Source organism: Protopterus annectens, chromosome 5.part1 (genome assembly GCF_019279795.1).
Source record: "Protopterus annectens isolate FY-2018-M chromosome 5.part1, PAN1.0, whole genome shotgun sequence".
NCBI lineage: Eukaryota > Metazoa > Chordata > Ceratodontiformes > Protopteridae > Protopterus > Protopterus annectens.
In genome coordinates this window covers 369,764,928-369,781,374 of record NC_056736.1, presented here as the reverse complement: position 1 = coordinate 369,781,374, position 16,447 = coordinate 369,764,928, and the positions used below count along the sequence as shown (strand labels likewise).

Genomic DNA, 16,447 nt, shown 5'->3' with positions numbered 1-16,447 from the left:
ACTGTAGCAACTTTCTAAGTTTATAAGAGCAATATTTAAAATATGTCCCTATTTTTGGGCCATTGTCCCTCCATTTTGTCAGGCTTTGTCCAGATTTTTTGCACTAAGAGGTTTAGAGGTATGACAACTTATCTTTAATTTCCCACAAGTTTTGCAAAGCCTTCTTAAAAAGGACCATGTTGTTAAAGCCCCCCCCTAACAAGGCTCCCTCCCCTGCTTGTGATCTAAATATGCTTCTATATCTGATTGTTCTACCACCTTTCAAGCCTGCAGCATCTTGTGATATTAAGTTCCTTTCACAGAAAACTCTCTTTTTGGTGGGTATCACATTGGCGAGATGAATATCAGAAATTCAGACACCATCTTCCCAGCCCCCGTATTTGTTTTTTCATGAAGATAGTCTCTTTGTGTACCAACCCCTCTTTCTTGCCCAAAGTTGTTTCTCAAACAAATATTAATTAGACTATACATTTGCCTGTTTTCTTCCCTAATTTTACTAATAAGGGTGAATATTTTCTACATTTGTTGGATGTTCATAGACAGTTACATTTCTGTTACATAGAACTAAACAGTTTCAGAAAGCAAACCAATTTATTGCATTTGCAGGACCTAGGAAAGGCCTACCAGTTTCCAAAGTTACCTTATCAAAGTGTCTTTCTAATTGTATTTCCTTTATTTATTCCTCAAAAGGCATGAAGCCTGACAAGAGTCCATTCAGGCTGATTCTACCAGGGCTATGGCTGCATCTGCAGTTTTTCAGAAGAATGCCTCCTTGGATGATATCCGTGTAGCAGCCAGTTTGGCTAACCATCATACCTTTATCACTCATTACAAGTTAGATCTGGTCTCCAGGGGAAGGGCCTCCTTTGGTGTAATGGTTCTGAGAAATATACTCCTGTGAGTCCACCCAGGGGAAAGGTAGTTGGGGACTTGATCCCATATGTGAGGATGAGTTGAAAAATTGAGAATATCAGATTAAGACGTTATGTACTTACCATAGTGGTCAATCTGTATTGTTATTTTTTTCATCTCTCATCACATTTCTTCCCTCCATCCCCTTTCCACGTGTTTGTTGGTTGAACAGAAGAGATTCCAAAGGATTAGAGTAATCTTCCTTGTACTCCAGAAATGATCTCCTTTAACGTCTCATATTCTGTTAAATACTGAAATTTCTCCATATGTGTGTGTGTGTGTGTGTATATATATATATATATATATATATATATATATGTATGTATGTATCTTGTGTGTATGTGTATATATATATATGTATATATATATATATATATATATATATATATATATATATATATATGCAGCAGGTAAGGGTGATAAAGGATAATGAGGGAAACGTACTCACAAGAGAGGAGTGTGCGTTGAGCAGATGGAAAGAGTACTTTGAGGGGTTGATGAATGAAGAGAATGAGAGGGAGAGAAGGTTGGATGATGTGCGGATAGTGAATCATGAAGTGCAGTGGATTACCAAGGAGGAAGTAAGGATAGCTTTGAAGAGGATGAAGAACAGAAAGGCTGTTGGTCCAGATGACATACCTGTGGAAGCATGGAGGTGTTTAGGTGAAATGGCAGTGGAGTTTTTAACTAGATTGTTTAATGAAATCTTGGAAAGTGAGAGGATGCCTGAGGAATGGAGAAAAAGTGTTTTGGTACCAATTTTTAAGAATAAGGGTGATGTGCAGAGCTGTAGTAACTACAGAGGGATTAAACTGATCAGTCACAGCATGAAGTTATGGGAAAGAGTAGTGGAAGCTAGGTTAAGAAGGGAGGTGATGATTAGTGATCAGAAGTATGGTTTCATGTCAGGGAAGAGCACTAGAGATGTGATGTTTGCTCTGACAGTGTTGATGGGGAAGTACAGAAAAGGTCAGAAGGAGTTGCATTGTGTCTTTGTGGATTTAGAGAAAGCATATGACAGGGTGCCTAGAGAGGAGTTGTGGTATTGTATGAGGAAGTCGGGAGTGTCAGAGAAGTATGTAAGAGTGGTACAAGATATGTACGAGGGTAGTGTGACAGCGGTGAGGTCTGTGGTTGGAGTGACGGATGCGTTTAAGGTGGAGGTGGGATTACATCAAGGATCAGCTCTGAGCCCTTTCTTATTTGCAATGGTAATGGACAGGTGAGATCAGACAGGAGTCCCCGTGGACTATGATGTTTGCAGATGACATTGTGATATGTAGTGAGAGTAGGGAACAGGTGGAGGAGACCCTGGAGAGGTGGAGATATGCTCTAGAGAGAAGAAGAATGAAGGTCAGCAGGACTAAGACAGAATATATGTGTGTGAATGAGAGTAAGGATAGAGGAGTGGTGAGGATGCAGGGAGTAGAGGTGGCGAAGGTAAATGAGTTTAAGTACTTGGGATCAACAGTTCAGAGTAGTGGTGAGTGTGGAAGAGAGGTGAAGAAGAGAGTACAGGCAGGATGGAGTGGGTGGAGAAGTGTGTCAGAAGTAATTTGTGACAGACGAGTACCAGTAAGAGTAAAAGGGAAGGTCTACAAGAGGGTAGTGAGACCAGCTATGTTATATGGGTTGGAGACAGTGGCATTGACAAAAAGGCAGGAGTCAGAGCTTGAAGTGGCAGAGTTGGAGATGTTAAGATTTGCACTGGGTGTGACAAGGATGGGCAGGATTAGGAATAAGTATATTAGAGGGTCAGCCCAGGTTGGAAGGTTTGGAGACAAAGCCAGAGAGCCAAGATTACGTTGTTTTGGACATGTACTGAGGAGGGATGCATAGTATATTGGGAAAAAGATGCTAAGGATGAAGCTGCCAGGTAACAGGAAAAGATGAAGGCCTAAGATAAGGTTTATGGATGTGGTGAGAGAGGATATGCAGGTGGTTGGTGTGACAGAGCAAGATGCAGAGGACAGCAGGAAATGGATACAGTTGATCTGCTGTGGCGACCCCTAATGGGAGCAGCCGAAAGAAGAAGATATATATGTATGTGTGTGTGTGTGTATATATATATATATATATATATATATATATATATATATATATATATATATATATATATATATATATATATATATATATATATATGTATATATATATATATATATATATATATATATATATATATGTATATGTATATATATATATATATGTATATATATATATATATATATATATATAAATATAGATATATATATATATAGATATATATATATATATATATAAATATATATATATATATATATATATATATATATATATATATATATATATATATATACATACATACATACATATATAGTGTGTGTGTGTGTGTGTGTGTGAGAGATTATAGCAAACAAGATCTAAGGTAATGAGGAGAGATGTATTGCGGGAAAGGGGAAGTATCCAAGAGCTTTTTGGTTGCCACGAGCTTGCTAGCAGCCGAGTCGGATCTAGACCCATATGTGAGAAGATGTGAAAAAATTGATAATACAAATGGAACGTTATGGTAAGTACATAACGTCTTGTTTTAGTTTGAGAAGAAATTTACATATTAATGTAGTGGATACAGGTTGTGGAGGGAAGGGAGGAGATCAAGTGCTAGGTGATGTATTTTGGCAAGACAGCGAAGAGGTTGTGTTGTCTCTTGTGGATGTTTGGAAGAGGGGCAGAATGATATCTGTGGAGTTAGAATTTTGTGATAGACCCTGTAACTAATTTAGCTATGCTGTGTATAAAATGGGTATTAAACATATTAGCTACTTCCGTTGGTGTTTTTTCTATGGTTGGTGATAGATTTTGAATGGACCCAAGGGTAAGAAATGATGAGATGGTTTACCAAAACATTTTTGGATTGGTTTTGTGTTTGGCTAGCTGTAGTGTAAAATATTTTTATCAGCATTTAGTGTTTTTTTGCATTGTTTCATAGATGCCTATATATATGAAAAGTTGTATCATGTTATTCTTTTGCCAATCTTTCCAAGCTTTATCTCTGATTTGATATATTTGTTTAGTGGATTTGGTTAACCAGGGTGAATGGTTTACTCTTGTTCTTTTTCTTCTGTGAGGGTCTAAGTTGTTAAGAGAATCTAAACTTAGTTTATTGAAATAGATGACAGCATTGTCTGGGGTAACATTTTTAGTATGAACCAGGTGAATAATTTTAATGTACTATTAGAGATCTTGACTACAGTTTGTTAGGTTTCTGGATGTTTTGTAGGTGTGGCTTTTGGGGGGTGGTTCTATAAGTGTGTGCAGGTAGGTGGTCACTTAAGAAAATTAGGAAATGTATAGGAATTTGAGTACTTTTGGGGGTCAGAGACAAGTATCCAATCTAGGGTAGAACCACGGTTACTATTGTTTTGTAGTCTAGTGGGGCTGGTGATGAGTTGTGTAAAGCCGTAGAGGTTGAGACTGTTTGCTGGTGAGTCAGTGGATAAGTTTTGCCAGTTGTTATTGATATCTCCCATGATTACTGTTTCACTGGAGATGTTTTCAGACATCCAGGAAAGAATGTATTCAAGTGTAGGAATGTTTTGGCCTGGGGATATGTAAACTACTGCAATACCAAGTTGTTTGGAATTTTTATCTTTAATGATGCAATGAGAATTTCAGCATTAATAAATGTGAGAACTGGTTTGCAGAGCGGTAGAATTGTATATGTATTAGGATAAATTAAGGCTACTCCCCCAGGTTTTTTTATTGATTTTATCAAGTTCGAGTGTTAAGTCCTGGTGGCAGAATTTTGATGTCTTTATTGTGCAGTTTTAACCAGGTTTCAATAAAAGCAAATCTATCTGGGGAGTATTTTATTAGCCAGGCATGAATTTTGGTTATTTTGTTACAGACAGATTCTATGCATGTTTAAGGTGACTAGTAACAGATTTTCTGAGAGGGGAGATTGAGGGTAGGAAAAGTACTGAGGGGGTCCAGGATTGGGGTGGATGTTGCCACATTGAATTAGGTTGAGGAGATGAGGGTGGTATTGGTTGTAGGCAAGTGTTTTACACAGAAGTAAGGTATGATAAAATTGTGAAATGGGTTCTATGGTAGAAGATGGAATATTTTGCTGTGAAAAGTGTAGAATGGCTTAATTAGGCTAGGTGATATTTTTGAAAAGCTGTTTTGCATAGTGAGTCAGAAAAGTGGCCGACTTTGGGGCTAAGTTGATTTGTGAGTGTTTGAGGGAAGTGGTATGTGTTAGTATTACGTATGCAGACATGAATATGGTGAAGATAATTTCTAGTTGACATTTTATGGTATTTTAAGATAAAGGAATAATAAAAAAGTTAGGTTGTGTGTGTGAAGAAAGACTTGAGTAGTGTGAGGGTGTGTGGCACTAGAAATATGTGGCTGTTATATAAAATAACGTGTCCTGTAAGAGCTAGGATTGTTAGGTGGAGGATTATTAATAGAAAAATGGGAGATGGGTTGGGATTGGTCAGGGAGTAATTAGGGGAGGGGCTTTTGAATGTATAAATGTAATTGAAGTGGAGGTGGGTGAGTCTGGGGGTAGGGTAGGGGAGTGGAGTGAGCCCAAGTGAAGCAAGGGTGAATGGAGCGGGGATCCAGTCATGTTTGGAGGTGCTTGCAAGAAACAATCACTGATTTTAAGATAGCCTGTAATAATGGTTCTTTGAGACTTTAAGAGACAGGGAAGGGAAATTAAATGTGTGCTACAGAAAATTAGGGTTAGGGTAAATTTTTAAATATGCTAACTACACTTTAGGTGATAATAGAATATGCAGGTCAGTTAATTCTAGTATGTAAAATGGATGGCAGAGTGGGGAGAAATTATACTTTCTGTAAATACAATAAATGAAAGTTCAGAAAATGGATAAATCTAAGAGACTGTCTCAAGACTAGAAGGGGGGTCAAGAGAGCATTTGAGGTAAGGTGGAGCAGCTGCAGGTTCTGGTGATTTGCAAGAACCATTTAAGCAGTATTGCAGAGGAATTCAACAGTAAGAATATATGACTAGAACATACTTTATTTGTTACTCCGATGTTGTATTTGAAGGATTACCATCAGTTAGGAAGTTTTCTCAGTAGCAGTAGTTCAGAAACCTTGGGTAGCTGTACTAGGTGATGTGTAATTTATTTGAAGTGAAGGACAGTTTAAACAGGCAAATTAACCCTTAAAGAGAATGAAATGGTTTAGTTAAATTAAACGTACAGGATAAGTAGCTAAAGATATGTAAATAATTACAAAAGGGGACCAGCAGGGACAGGAGAGAGGGATAGAACAGAGGAAACAGAGAATAGGTGGAAATATATATAAGGTTATTTTAGTAAGTAGTATAGTTGTGTAGTGGTATAGAATAGACAAGATGTAGATTTAGGCAATCAAATTGAAAGTAAAGTAATTAGCAGAGCAGAACAAAATACATTTGTTTGGCTGTGGTGAGTATGTCTTGTTAGCAGGATACAGAGCCGGTAAATAAAGCACAGCTTTGTTTCAGGGAATTCAACATCTGATGCAGAATTTTAAAAGAAAAGGTAACTCTATGCTACAAGGAGAAATCCCTGTTTTAATTCATATCAGCAATTGCAACCTATTTTTCATTTATTTAGAGAACAGTGGAAACGAAACAAAGGATTACTTGACTCACCAAGAAATCCAAGCACCGATAGAAAAATATCTGTTAATATAGTATAATGTCGGTTTTAGATGCTGTCTAAAACAGTGTAGTGGTTCTAAAGGAGCACTGAGCTATTGAAAAACAGTAATTACGCTAATAATGTACTACAAGTAAATAAAATCGATATTAGTATGGTTCCTGTCAGCAGTTATAACCTGTTTTTTCATCCATATAGAGAAAAGTGAAAACAATGCAAATAATACACTTGACAGGCTAATAGATATGAGCAATGATTGAAAATAGCAGTTTATGCAGCACAGTGCTAATTACAGATGTTATCTTCAGCAATGCAGTGTTTTAAAGGTAGCATTAAGTTATCTAAGTAGAAATTACACTGTAAACATTCATAGCATAGCCCAAGCAGATTAACACTACACTACCTGTGCACAGTGCTGTGTTAAGATTATATTCAGTGATTAGGCTTATGCACTAGAATTGTTAGTCAGGAACATGACCAGGAAAACCTGGCAGCTACTTGAAAACAGAGCTGTTAGAGTCACTACTGGACAAGGAGCATCCCTTTGGACCCCCCAGTGGAGATGGGGTTTGGGAGACTGGACAAAAAGGGGAAACTGAAGTCTGTTAAAGAATTCTTTCTTTCCACTACCCATAGGATACAGCAGGAACTACCCAGTAAGCCCTGGTCCTTTCCTCCTAAACCAAAAAAAAAAAAAAAAGTGAGCAAAACCACCAAGAGGGAAAAGGCCCATGTATCAAAGAAAGGGGCGAACCAATCAGCGTTGTGGACCTGGGTGGTGGTCTGTGGATCTATCCCTATCCACACTTAACTTCCCCAGTAAAAAAGCTTTGAGGATCTTCCTAAGACTTAGTACTGCAACATTGACTACTATAAACACAGTATATTTGCGTTGATAACTTACCATAACTGTACATGTTCAGTCAATGTTGCAGTACCCTTTCCCTCTCTCCTACCCCTCTTTGCATTTGCTCTGAGGTTCTGGCAGTTAGTAGGATTGGTGCTGCAGGCCATGCTCTGCCTGAGAAATATCAAACTTCAGGCCTCAGACAAGAAAGATCAGAAGATGATGCTGGATAATGAGCCTTTGTACCACCAAGTCCTGATGTCAAATGGCAGAGGACATGTGTTAGCTGGGTGATGGTGAAAGACTCTGGGCCAACTGATAGCTTTTGTATGACAGGAAGTCTCAAGAATTAGTATTGCAACACTGATATACTCAAACATCTACAATTATGGTAATTTATATCCACAACTTTACTTTGTTTGACATACCAGAGGACCAACTATGAAATTTTCAGCTGGCTTCATCACACGGTGATATGGCTCTCTGCTTACAGCTCCAGTGACCCTAGTTCAGATATTGAGCCCAAGTATAGCAAGAGTCAGCCTTTGTCAACTTGCTTTTCCTTCGGGGAGGAGTGATTAGGCCTGCTATTGCATGCGACATCTGACTGAGGCTGTTTGATGCAGCTGCAGGAACAGATTAAGCAATAGATGTTAGACACTGTGTAAGCACTTTAGCTGAAGGTGTCATGCAGATGTGCACAGCACAAGACCAACATTGCAAGCCCCCTGCCTAGGCAGTACAATCTGCAATGAGGGAGGGATGTTGGGTGAAACTACTCTAACCCACATGGTAGCAGAATGGCTGGCTTTTGCCCTATTTTGTCTTCATCACTGGGAGGAAGGGATAATAAAAGGGCTGTCATTTGCCAAGAATGAGGCTAAAAGTCAGCGGAGGTGGGTCAGAGAAAGATGCCAGAAAGAAAAGTTAAGTTTATCTAGCTTCAGTATTAGTTTCTTTTAACCTTCCTTCCTTTGCTGGACATTGCCTCAGTCTATTCCTATTTGATATGTCCTGGATCTTTCGTAAGTGAAAGTGATAATTGTAGATAACATATCTGTGCTGCTTATCCACTCAATCATTACTACATTATGTGATCCAGATGTTTTTGTTTGCATATACCTTTAAAATACTCTTGTCTAGTGAAGCATGTCAGGTAAAATGTCAGATTTGTTATTTAACTGCTGTTGGAGACCTCTTTCACTATCCTACTAGATGTTCTTCATAAGATCATTGTTGCATACTCATTACAGGTGAGGACTTGTCCACCTGGACACCAGTATGTCTGGCAAGTCAACAAAGCTCATGCTCCTTTCTTGCCCAACATTTGCCTTCCTTTAGCACGGTCAGATGTGCATGTATAAGAGATTTGTACAGAATTGTCAGTATTGTGTCTTGTTGTCCATTTGGGTTGGCTTCATTGCAGAGTTTTCAGGCAGATAAGGACCATTTCAGGGACTTTTCCATGTTTATATAATTTTTTTTTGTGTAAAAAGTTTTAATGTCTGTCTAGGGAAAAGCCAAATGTTACTCTGGGTGTTAGACCCCTACTTAAGTTTGTTCTGCTTAAGAGAGACATATAGTTAAATCCAGTAGTATCTGTTGAGTTCTACCCCTAGGACATAGAAAGCAAGCATCTTGCGAACTTGGCTCATGCACCTTTGACACTGCCCCCCCCACACACACACGCACGCACACACACACACACACACACACACACACTGTCAGTTAAAAAAGGGGAAAAAAACTCTGAGCAAGGCACTAGATGATAACTGGATATCCGTTGTCTTTCAGTGTGACACGAACAGCTGTCCCAAGATGCCTTTGCAGATCCCTTCTGCTTCTTCTGGGCCTTCTAATGCTTCCCCTTTGGAGGCCATTATGGCTTAAGATACCTGCACATCCAGTAAGACTGACCATTCAGATGAGAAAGGAGAACCTAGTCTGATCTTAACTGCGGGAGAGGAAGGTGTCTATTATGTTATTAGTTAAGAGAGGACTTCCATGGCTCACTTATGAAGGTTAAGCCTAAGGCTTCCACTGAAAACCATGCATCTGTATAATCCTAGGAAACATTCACAAAAAACTAAACTAATTTTTCCACTCAGTGATGGATTTAGGCATGGGAGCAGGGTCGTGCACGTCCCCCCTTTTAAAGCCATTCATAATTCCGCCTAAAGTATTACACTGTTATTTTGTTCAAATTGGAAAATGTACCACCAAAAGAGTACACTTTTCTGTTTCAACTTACCGTTTTTTTTCTTTTTAATTGTGAAGATATTTCAGTGATGCAATTGGAGGTTGCAGTCAGGTGATCTTGAAGTACTCCAATTGCATCTCTGTGAAGGCACTTTGGGTGAAAGGTCATAGAGATTATGAAATATAGTACTTGTGTGTATGTATATATATATATATATATATATATATATATATATATATAGATATATATATATATATATATATATATATATATATATATATATATATATATATATAATATCAATAATCCAGAGTTGATTGACATCCTGTTTCAGCATTCAGGAATTGCTGCAAATTACAGCTGAAGTGGAAGAGCAGTGTTCAGAGACCCTGAGGTAATTTTTTTACTTAAGCAGGACTTGAAAGAAGGTGTCAATGCAGTACAATTGAGAAACACGTTTGGTGTGCTACTGTAGGTAGTTTAGATTATCTCTGTTTATTGTGATTTAAGAAAACCGAGATTGGCATTTTAAGCTCTGCATTAAAATCCCTTTAACCATCTTGTTTTCTGCATGTAAAATTGTTATATTTTCTAATTTAAATGAGACAGAGGTTAGCCAGAGTCCAAGAAATGAACCACTAGGCGAACTGTCATTTTTCATCCAATGAACCAAAGTAATGAATTGGTCACGCCACAAGTACAAATATGACAGTCATTGTCCATGTTGGTGTAAATGACCTGAGACATACCTCCTGGACTACATGAAAAGAGACATGGAGGATCTCTCTGATCTTGTAGCCCAGGCAGGTATGACCCTAGCCCTGAGTAGCATCCTGCCATCACCCAGAATGATACCACAGTACAAGGACAAAATGATTGACTTCAACAATTGACTAAGCTTCTGGTGTCATTCTAAGGGGATCCAGTATCTGTCTGCCTGGGATGACATGATCGACAGACCACAATGCTTTGCCAGAGATGGCCTGCACCTGTCGCCCTTGGGATTCCGGATACTGGCTAAGGCTCTTGCCACCACTATAATGCCCTTTTTAGACGAGGTTCAAATGACAAATTCACCACTGTAACAGGTACAAGCAAGCAAAATCTGAGGGTAATGATACTCAGTGCTAGAAGTCTAAACCAGAAAATGCACTCACTCGAGGCACTCCTTCAAATGGAGAGTATCGACATATGTGCAGTGACAGAGACCTGGTTCAAGGCTCCAGAGAGCACCCCTGCATTACCAGGCTATAATTCATACCAGACCTTTCGGCCACCTAACCTGGACTGAAACACTAAAGGCGGAGGCATGTCCATATTCATTAAGGATATCCACACCTCCAGGCTAGTTGCTCAGCATAATGCATCTGAGATTATCCAAGTGCATAACTCTGGGCAAGACCGCAACCCAAATTGTAGCTTGCTGCAGATCCCCCACCATGCCCCAGGATTCCCACTCCTCATTTCTTGATACACTGGAAAATATTAGGGTACAACCCAACACCCTAATAATGAACAATTTCAACTACCCCATCATTAACTGGGAAAATTACTCATGTACCAAGTCTTTTGCTCAACATTTTCTGGAATTCATAAATTCCAATGCCTCGGATCAACTTATCCACACCCCCACCAGGGACAGCAATATCCTAGACCCTGGTCATTACCAACATGGGCAACCAGTGTTCAATTCCTCATTGGTCATATCCGACCACTAGCTAATCACCCTAGATATCCACATCCTGCCCCCACCCCCCATTAGGGAAACCACTGTAAAAATTTCTCCAAAGCCAACTTCTCGCTTCTTAAGACAGAAGTGGCAAACTTCACGACACCCATATGGACAATAGAGGTACGACTGCTGAATCCTACACAAATGCACTTTATAAGCACTTACACGAGTGCGTGGATCATGCTATTCCTAACAGAACCAAGATGCTGTCCTCCAAAAAATGGAAACCAATCTGGTGGTCCCCTGCCATAAACAAACTCTACTGAACATGGTGTTTAGGTGGTGTGTCAGTTCATTCTGCAGTTCGTGTAGAACGCAACCTGGAATGAACTGACACACCACCTAAGCACCATGTTCAGTCATAGCCTCACCTCAGGCTTTGTGTCTACTGAATGGTGCACAGCGACAATTATCCCACTCCACAAAGGGGATCCACTACGGACCCCAGGAACTACGGCCCCATTATCCTGAAGAGCTTGGTCTGCAAGGCCATGGAACATATCATCATGGAACTTATAAATAGACATTAGTAATCTCCAGACTCTGGACCCCACCCAGTTTGTGTTTGTAAAAGGCAGATCATGTCTCCTAAACCTGATAGACTTCTTTGAAGCAGTCACCAAAGCTGTAGATGAGGGTAAGGTGGTTCACACAGCCTATCTAGATCTCGCCAAGGCTTTCAACACCGTCCCCCACTCTGGAATGATAGATAAACTCACTAAACTAGGTATAAATCCCTATGTCACAAGATGGGTTGCCAACTGGCTCACCAACAGAACCCACACTGTGAAAGTAGCGGACTCCATATCCGTCTTCAGACCAGTGACAAGTGGAGTACCACAAGGTTCAGTCCTGGGTCCTCTCCTGTTTGGTATCTACTTCTCTGAAGTACAGGCTAACACAGAAGGTCTTTGGCTAATGAAGTTCGCAGATGACTGCAAACTAGTAGCCATAATCGAAACTCCTAACGATGTGGGCATCCTACAAAAGGGCCCCACTGAGACAGATGCCTGGTATCCAAGCCATGGTCTCAAGCTCAATGCCAAAACGTGCATTGTCATCCCTTTTGGTAAAAACTCTGTACCCATGAACTACCACGTAGGTGGTAGTCTACTTAACACCAAAAGTGTGATAAGAAATATTGGGACACAGGTGGATAGTAGTCTGTCCTTTGATAATCACATTGGCACAGTAGTCAGGAAATCCTTCTACATGGCACACCTCATCACAAAAGGTTTCTCATCCAGGAAAAAAGAGGTAATTCCCCCTCTACTTTATCACTCATTAGACCCATTATAGAGTACAATGTCCCTTTTGGTATGTACTTCACAAGACATCTACAACAACTGGAAAGGCCACAGAAATACCTCACAAAGAGGATTACCGGCCTCAAAAAGATGCCATACGCAGACCATCTAAAAAAACTCCAGCTTTAATCCGCTGCATATCGCCTCTTTGCCTAACATACAAAGCTATGTCAAACCCAGAGCTGTTGGACATGCTCCACTTAAAGAAATCCCAATCCTCCGAGCTACACGCTCTAGGGACCTAAACCTTGTCACTACAATAAACAGAACATGCTAGAGGGATAGATTCCTGTCTCAGAGAGTTCCCATACTCTGGAACTAACTACCCATCTATATCAAGCAAATTTCCTCATTAGCACTCTTCAAGAAAAATCTTGATGATCGGGATGGGAAATAGTAACTTCACTCCGGGGATCACTTCTGTGGCTCTGCTCGACGGGCACAGGAAAATTATTTTCTTGGGTGGCGAAAGCCAGGGTACCTTTTTGGCTAGGCTTATATAGGCCCTAGGGCCAATAGCCTAGTACCTACCTATGAACCTATGTAGTCATTACAGGGCTAATGCTTAGTCATTTACTGCTGCGAGTAAATTATACACTATCCAGTAAAATGTATGTTTGCGAAAGGCAACAGTAATTCAGTGTCTCTTTAGGATAGCAAACTCTTCAGAAACAACTCTTACAGTTGCTCCTGTGTTCAACTGTTGAAATATTGCAAGATTTACTGGACCATTTTATCGGAGGAATATCCATATTTTAGTGTATAGGGTGATGTTAGTTTAATTTCCACTTTACCTTTACAGAAACAGGAAATCCTTCACTAATTAGGTCAGCATAATGGTTAAGGTATTTGCCTCCCATGCATAAGGTACAAGGGTTGATCCTGACTTTCGGGCCAATGCCTGTTAGTTTGCATGTTCTCCCTGTGCTTCTATGGGATTCTTCCCACTTGAAAAAAAAAAATGCCGAGTGTTTCCATCTCACACTCACCCATGAACCGAAGATCCCGAAATTGACGAGAGAGAAAGTACAGCGAATTACTCAGGGCTCTAGTACTCCAAGACAAGAAGAGGAGGAAACAGATCCAGTTGAAGAAGAATGGCAACACCTCAAAGCAGCATGTGTGAGGACTACAGAACAGATATGTGGCCGAGTCAGCTATAGAAATAAGGTATATAAGGAAAGCTGACAGTGAAAGTCCAGGAAGTCATCAAAAGAAAGGAGGAGTACAGGGCAAAAGTGGGAAATAGAAAAGACAGACTAGGCTAGGAAGGAATGCTGGCTGGCTAATAGAAACTAAAGGGTGGGGGGTTGGCATAATGGTTAAGGTGTTTACCTTACAGACACAAGGTGCAGGGTTTAATTCTCACATGGGGTAACTAACTAGGGTTAAAATGGCCTTCAAGGGCAGTTAGCCTAGTACTAATCTATGAACCTATAAGCATACTTATTCTTGTTTTGGCTTTGACAGCTCTTGAGATAATACCGTTCTTCAAAGGCAAGGAGTAAAGCCATGGGGCCCTCTGTGGATAAGGGGAAACAGGATGCTGGTGCTGCCTGAGATTGCACATTAAATGCGTTTCCGCACAGTAGTCCCTTGAGACAACAGACTGTACCTGTCACATCTCTGATGGCACTCTTGGTATACTCAAGATGAAAGGCATTTGCCTGCCAGCCAGCCAGCCTTCGACAATATGCGTATAAAAACAGACCAGTGGGACTAAAACTGAAGAGCTAATGTGATTAGATGCTAATCTAGTGTAAAAACATCATCTGAGATTCCAGCTCTAGCTAGGAGAGAACATTGACTCATCTGGGTGGCAAAATTATCATCTTTGGCTGGTTCTTCCAAATTATTTCACTTTTAAGGAATAACTGGTATTAGGCACTGTAGACTGGTTAGTTGTAACTTTGCAACTCTCTGGCAGAGGCAGCACGACCTGAGCACAATGCTCATGTATGTTTAGTTTTGATCATTTAATGTCAGAAAAAAATTTGAATTTCATAAGACAAAAAAAAAGGGGGGTTCAAAAGTGCAAGTGCCATAAAGAACAAACCCAGGGAATAATTACATTTCCCCCCTTAATACATCTCAGTCTGCATGCTAGATGAGCAAAATAATGCAATAATAAAAACACTACTTGAGGAGGAGATGGCTGCATGTTGCCACTATACCTGAAATCTCCCATAAACTCTTAAAACTAGACCTGTTCAGTTTATTTCAGTGACTGTGATTTATTTACCAATAATTGTTTTTGTTTTTTAAACCAGTATCAGTAATGATGAAAATGTAAGTATTTAAATCAGTGTTATCAGGAATGCTTTTATCTTAGGAGCTGATCTGGAATGGATTTGAAAAATTGAAGGTAACATTTTGGCCTGTAACTGATTACGATGCCAATATTTTATTTATTGCAGAATAAATTAGCCCTTGATGTGTAAGTATTTAAACCTCTTAAAAGTCCAACTGTTTCAAAATGTATGGTGTGTATGTGTGCATGTTTGTGTATACTAATTGATGCTTGCTGCTAACTTTTCAAATGTTTAACCTTTATGATCAAAATGTTCAGAAAAATCAGTATCTGATGTCCTTTTCATTCTTCCTCATTGAATGGGTTACAGACCCGACTCGACCTCAGACTTCGGATTCAGCTCACGGGCTCCGCCCTTTCCTAGGCTCCTGTAATTGTCTTTGCAGTTCTAACAAATTTCATAAGTTTTCGCATGAAGTAGTTATGCAGTCAGGTGGTTGACCAGCCCCCCCCACCCAGCTATCTTTCAGCATCCAGACCACTAAGACAACCTTGGTAACTGGCAGTGTGAGTAGGTGTCCTGCACGTTTGCATGATGCTGGTGCCAGGACAACAGTTTTGAAGAAATGAGCACTGGTGACATTTTCTGTCTTAATGTCATACAGATTACCAAGCAATCACCATGGTATCCCCAAAGTCTCAAACAACACACTGTAAACGAGTATAGTGGGTTCAAAAACAGTGTAAGAAACTTCTCTGTGTGGAAGATTTTCAATCCATATATATCTAGTTAATCACTGTATATTAATCAGATCAGGTAATGGTAGTAGAAGTAGTGAACCTAAACTCGCCCTAAGTCAAAAAAATAATAAATATATCATTTGAAATATTGTACAGAATTAAGTATTCGAAAGTAATCCAAGCAGGGTAGGTAGTCTGTTTCCAGTCGAAAATCTTTTAAGTACACAGACAAGCGATCCAAGTAAAACAAAAATAGCAGAGTGATAGTTTCCTCACAAGCTTTCTAACTAGATATATACTTTTTATCAGGTAAGGGAGTGGTTTATTGTGCTGTAAAACAGTGTTATTGGTATACATGTTAAATTTGTATCCCTTCCCCCTTCAGTGTGACATTCGAGCTGGTCCTGCCCTACTTAGCAGCTGTCAAAATAATGTAACCCTTATGTACTATAAATAAAATTAATAATGATGTGGTACCTCTAATTTAACCAGATTATTAAGTCGATTATTAACTCTGTGATTTTATCCAAGGCAATATACTGCTTGGCTGGAAATATATAAATCTTCTACCATTTGGCAATCAAAAAATATATATATATATACATATATATATACATATATATATGTATACATATACACTTTGCATGTAAAAAAAAAATCCATTCTACAAATCATATTCTATTTTTATAGCCTATTGTTAACAAAGATCACTTTTGTCCTTCTAGACTTCTTCAGGTCTATGTACAAGAACCCTAAAAACTATCTACAAAAATATTGTATAATTAGTATTGTTGTTGCAC

General features: G+C 39.3%; 1 protein-coding gene across 4 annotated transcripts in view; it reads left to right on the top strand.

Annotated features, from left to right (window-relative positions):
* The window catches only part of STIM1 (stromal interaction molecule 1), a 2,200,738-nt gene that overhangs the window by 2,048,168 nt on the left and 136,123 nt on the right, over nt 1-16,447 (top strand). The window lies entirely within an intron of this gene.